General features: G+C 49.8%; 1 protein-coding gene across 6 annotated transcripts in view; it reads left to right on the top strand.

Moving 5' to 3' along the window:
- The window catches only part of BRD4 (bromodomain containing 4), an 81,276-nt gene that overhangs the window by 6,909 nt on the left and 68,679 nt on the right, over positions 1-5,688 (top strand). The gene's annotated exons all lie outside the window — the stretch shown is intronic.

A 5,688-nucleotide genomic window follows, 5' to 3' on the forward strand; every position in this document is an offset into this window, starting at 1 on the left:
TGAGATAAAATTGGAGCATATGTTTCTTTCACAAGTTAGATGATCTCAGATGAAGAGAGCCTGTATAGATTTGCCATTTGTTCTGTGTGTGAGATACTTAGAAATAAAGACTTTGTTTATTTTATCGTGTAAATAGGCTATTCTGTGGTCGTTTTGCTTGACATGTGTTAGCGTGTTCTGCCCATTTTGGAAGATTCTGGGACCTTGGGCTGTGGCAAGCAGGTTTGGTTGGCTGGGGTGGAACTTGGTCCCAGAGAGGGAGACCAGTGGAGTCCTCTGTTAAGGTTTCGGCCCCATCCCCTTCTGGCCTTGATCTCAGGCAAGTTACATAATCCCTATAAGCCTCAGTTATCGCCCTTGTAAAATGGGATCTCCATGTCTAAGCATGGAGGGTGGACAAAGGTTGGGTACCTATGGGTACTGTCCAGGGCCTCATGTCTTAATGTAGTAAAGTGCCTTGGGACAGGCAGAGTGTAGCCTAGGAGGGCCCATTTTGCTCTGCCTGAAGCTGGGAATGTCTGTGCAGGCCCGCCCTTCTTTTCTTGTGTGCGGTCACTACCTTGTCTTGGTCTCAAGGCTGAAACTCCTTTTTTTTCCCAGCTGCTTTTTTTTTTTCAAGAGCCACCAGGGCCTATGGAGAGAAATAGGACTTGATGTTGGGCAGTTTACAGAAACATGAATTGGGTTAAAGCCTGTGTCTCTTTGTGTATGGCAAGGGTCCCCACTTGTCCCACCTCAAGCAGTAACACCTTGCACTCCTTGCAGGTGCTTTGTTCGTAAACGAAAGGGAAGAGAGAGAGGTAAATTTGGGGACTTTATACCCAAAACATCTCCCATGCAATTGAGGAACTGTATTTTGTGGTAATAGTTCCCTGTCAGGAGGTTTGAGACGAGAACTCCAGTGTGCCAGGTGCCATTAGGGCAGTGGATGGCAGCCCCAACTGTGCTCAGGCTACAAGGGGCACCTCAGACTAGCCATGTGGCCCTGTACCAGTGGCCTGGTCATCTGTGTCTCATATGTAAAATGGGGCAACTAGAACTTTGCTGGGAATTTAGATGCTAAGAGAAAGTGATTCTTTGTATCTGTGCTTTGCAAACCATGGGTCTTAGTGGGAGTGCAGTTAGTGTTTGGGGGTGGGGAGAGGGAAGTGTTAGAAGATGTCACACACATTGTGAGGAAGTCTCATAAAACCTGTGCTCAGAGCTTAGGTGTTGTGCACGTAAGAAAATGTGCTTCTTACTGTGGGTTGTACTCAGAAGTGTGGATAAGGTGGTTTTCATTGCTATTCGTTGCTAATTACAGATACTTTGATTCTGTGTGTGTGTATGGCCATTTTGCAATCTGTTTCTTGGTCATTTGCCCGAGGGTGACTTAACTGGATATGCTTTCTAGTAGCAGATGATCTGCCTAGTGGGGTGGGGAGGGGGAGGTTGAGGTGAGGAAGTGTGCGAGAGGTAAGGCTGTACGTCATAGAGTGCTGTTGTGTGTTGGGGGGGTGTCTGTTCTCAGATGCTGTCTACCCAACTTTGTTGTTTTTGTTTTTTTATTAAGGTAACAATTCTGTTAGGAAATGGTTTTGTTAGGTTGGTGTCTTTTTTATTTATTTGACAGGTAGAGTTATGGACAGTGAAAGAGACAGGTCTTCCTTCCGTTAATTCGCTCCCCCAAATGGCCGCTACGGCCAGCGCTGCACTGATCTGAAGCCAGGAGCCAGGTGCTTCCTCCCGGTCTCCCATGCGGGTGTAGAGGCCCAAGCACTTAGGCCATCCTCCACTGCCTACCCGGGCCACAGCAGAGAGCTGGACTGGAAGAGGAGCAGCCGTGACTAGAACCCAGCACCCATATGGATGCCAGTGCCGCAGGCAGAGAATCAACCTAGTGCACCCTGGCACTGGCTCCTAGGTTGGTGTCTTTCAGTAATAATAACGAAGACCTCTTGTCGGAGCAAAAGGAAATTTGTTGGCTAAAGTGACAAGGAAGCCTGGGGCAAGGCTTGGGCTTAAATGGCTGCCTTTAGAGCTTGCTCTGTGTGTCTGATAGGCTCAACTGCAAGGTCAAGAGTGAGTTGGCCGGGGCTGGCTGTGGCATAGGGGGTGAAGCTGCTGCCTGCAGTGTTGGCATCCCAACTGGGCACCAGTTTGAATCCCGGCTGCTCCACTTCCGATCTACCTCTCTGCTATGGCCTGGGAAAGCAGTAGAAGGTGGCTCAAGTCCTTGGGCCCCTGCACCCACATAGGAACTGGAGGAGACTTCAGACTCCTGGCTTTGGATAGGCACAACTCCAGCCGCTGCGGCCAACTGGAGAGTGAACCAGCGGATGAAAGACCTTCCTCCCTCCCTCCCTCCCTCCCTCCCTCTCCCTCTCTCTCCCTCTCCCTCTCCCTCTCCCTCTCCCTCTCTCTCTCCCTCTCTCTCTCTCTCTCTCTCTCTAACTCTGCCTTTCAAATGAATAAATCTTTAAAAAAATAAAAAAGTGAATCTTCCCTACTAGCTTGCTCTGATGGCAGAGCACTGTGGGTTGGATCCCTGCCAGAGTGGGGGTGCTGGGCTGGCTTGCCTCATCCATGGCACCTTTGGCCAGTGTCTGTCCTCCACATGCACCCCCAAAGAGGAGCTCCCCTGCATCTTGCTCACTCTTAGGAGTGGAATCCTTCATGGAAAAGAGCTCCTGCAGTTGGAGAACATGCCCCCATAGCCTCAAGCTCAAAATGGTGGATGGCTGAAAGGGAGGCTGGCTTTCCATACCAGCTCATAAGCCAGAACTTGCTGGACCCAAGAGAAGTGAAGCGCCTGTGTCACTCAGGTGCTGTGTTAGAGGTTGAAATGAAAGACATGTTTTGTCTTGGCTTGTGTTCAGTTGGGCAGAGGGTGCTGCTGGGGAAGTTCTGGGAGAGGCAGGCCGAGTCTCAGGAGTCGCTTGGCTGAGTGAGGGACTCAGGCCACCCCAGAGTGAAGTTAGCTTAGACCATCAATGGTGGACACTGGGTTTCAGTAGGAGCTTGCAAGGATGAAATGGCAATGGAGAGCCTCTCTGTAGATTGGAGTCTCTGTTGTTGCTGCCTACAAAAGCCACAGTTGTAATTTTGCTATTTACTAAGCTGTTTGTACACTCAAGCTCTTGTAAAGTCTGCTGCTTGTCATTCTTCTAGTATTACAGAAAGCCTGCTCAGATTTCCATAATCAAAAACAAGTGTTATGCTCTACCATAATTGGTCTCTCTTAGTTCTCACTATTAGAAATATTCAGGCCTTGAAGTGGCTCAAAATAATTGAGAGTCCAGTGGTCAGGAATGAGGCCATGCTGCCTCTCACCAGAGCATTAGTTCTTAACTTGCAGGGAGGTTGCTGTCCCCTTGAGAACATGAAGAATGCCGCGGATCCTCTCTGCAGAAGTGCACGAGCCCTGAGCCCTGAATACCAGCTAAGGAGCATGTACTGGAACGAATTTCCCGGACTCTATCTACTCCAAGCATCACAGATGCATTTTATTAATTAACAGGCTCTTGATGGTTTTAGCAGAAGTTAGGACTCAAACACTGTGAAGTACTCACTTGGGTTTGTCCTGGTAAAAATCCCTGAGAGGTGTTAGAGTGGATAAACAGTGGCAGGAGCCTACCCAGAGCCCTTGTGCCTCCTACTTTTCAGCTTGTGGTGCTCTTGAGGATGAGGAATTACAGAATGGGGCTGTCTGCAGAAACTGCAGATAAAGAGAGAAAAGTCTTTGTTCTGGAGCTCCTTGACGAAGGTGCTGCTATTTGTGAGAACGGCAGGATTTGGTGTTGGCCTGGAGCCTTTGCTGCAGAAGGTGACCCAGTGGGCCTCTGGCCAGCCTGGTCACTTATCTGGTGGTGTTGGATGTAGGGGATTAGAAACAGACTGTGGCTGTGGTTCCTTATGTGCCTTAGAGCCTGCTCTGAGCTGTGGGATGTGTGTTCACACATTGTGGTTCCTTGCGTGGCTTAGTGCTTTCTCTAAGCTGTGTGTGTGTGCGCGCAGCTCGTGGGAGAGTGCCATCGTTCAGTGTGAGAGGCTCCTGCTGACACGCTGCACCAGGCCACTCTGCTCTCCCTCCCTGCATCCTTGTCTGCTGGATGGAATAGGAAACACAATACCATAAACTTGAATAATTCATAGCTTTGTAATTGGGGCAGAGTTGAGTCAGAGGATGAAAAAAAAATCATTACTTCCAAGAATAGTGCCTATTACAAACTCCTTCACCTCTCCCTAATCTCTGAAGTTTGAAGATTAGATTTGTCTACACTATTGGAAGTTTTCCCTCCTTCGCTCACGGTTGGTGTTGACTTTAATTAATCCCACGTCTCTGCTCAGCTACACGGCACAGTCTTACTGTACGGGCATGCCTTTTGTTACATAAACAGTTTCCCCTTTCTGTCCTGTAATTAACAGAGTAGGATTGAGGATGTGAAAGGTGGTGCCATCCGAGTGTAAGTTGTTTTCATCTGTAAGGTTTCTAAAAATCTGCTTGACTCTCAAATGCTCTCAGTTTTAGAAAGCTGCCAGGTAATCAGAGTTGTGGTGTGTGTCTGATGACTCGTTGTTTCCCTTACTGCACTAAGAGATCATGGAGCTGTCAGATGGTCTGCCTGGAAATCATGCCGCCGTCATGCCCATCTGTGTCAAGGTTAGAACTGCTGGATCACTGTGGCCCCCAGAATGTGGTCCTGAGTTACCAGTGTTGGAACGGGGTCTCTGCTGGGCCTTTTGAGGTGCACTGCCTGCTGCCTGCCACTTGCCTGCCCTCAGAGTTACCTTCCAGACGCTTCTCTTGGCACTTGTGAGAGTTGGTTACCCTCTCTGGCCAGTGGCTCTGATCCACCCTCCCACCCCGCCACATTCTTATCTTTGATTTGTTGATGCTGACCCCCACTTCCCATGACTGGCCTCACCTCCCGCCAGTGCTTATCTTTGAGTGCTGGCGCTCTGTGAAGAGTTCAGAGGCTTTCCCCCCAATGCTGTAGCACTGCACTCTCTGAATGGGACACGTGAGGTCTTCATTTTTCTCCACTATTTACTGCTTGCTTCTTCTGAAGTGCTGAGACCAAACACGAGTTACCTCTGATTCCTGGAGGTTACTCTTCACCACCGTGGTCCCCTTCCCCGATGGAGCTTGAGTGCACTGCAGCTGATGGCTCTGCCGTGTTTGGTCACTGTGCCTGCAAGTTGCTGCACCTCAAAGGAACTGCCCCTGATGAGCCGTTTTGTGCTTGCCAGTCACCACCATCCCTGTTTTGCAGATTAAGAGGCTCAAGCCAGAAGAGCTTAGTCACTTGGGCAGGGTTGCCAGGTCTTGGAGCTGGTAGGTGGCAGCGCCTGTCTCAAGTCCATAAACTCCTGACTGCCACACTTCAGGCTGTTGGAGGAGAAAATCCAGTGTGTGGCTTCCCCCTCAGGGAACGCTGATGCTTTGGATGGTGCATCCTGAGCACAAAGTAGGCCTCTGAAGTGCTCTCTGGGAGGTACTGCAAGTCAGTGCAAGCAGAAAGAGGCCATCCATCTTTGAGTGGAGCAAAGGAGCCAGCATGTAGGCCACACCTTCCACGGCGATAGCTGATTCCTGGACACTGATTGAGCAGTCTTGCAGGCAAGCACTGGGTCTTTGGAGGTGCTCACCAAGGTTGGGGAGAGAGTCCAGGAGGAATGCAGGACACCTTCCCCCACACACACACC

This window comes from Oryctolagus cuniculus, chromosome 16 (assembly GCF_964237555.1).
Source record: "Oryctolagus cuniculus chromosome 16, mOryCun1.1, whole genome shotgun sequence".
In the NCBI taxonomy this organism is placed as follows: Eukaryota; Metazoa; Chordata; class Mammalia; order Lagomorpha; family Leporidae; genus Oryctolagus; species Oryctolagus cuniculus.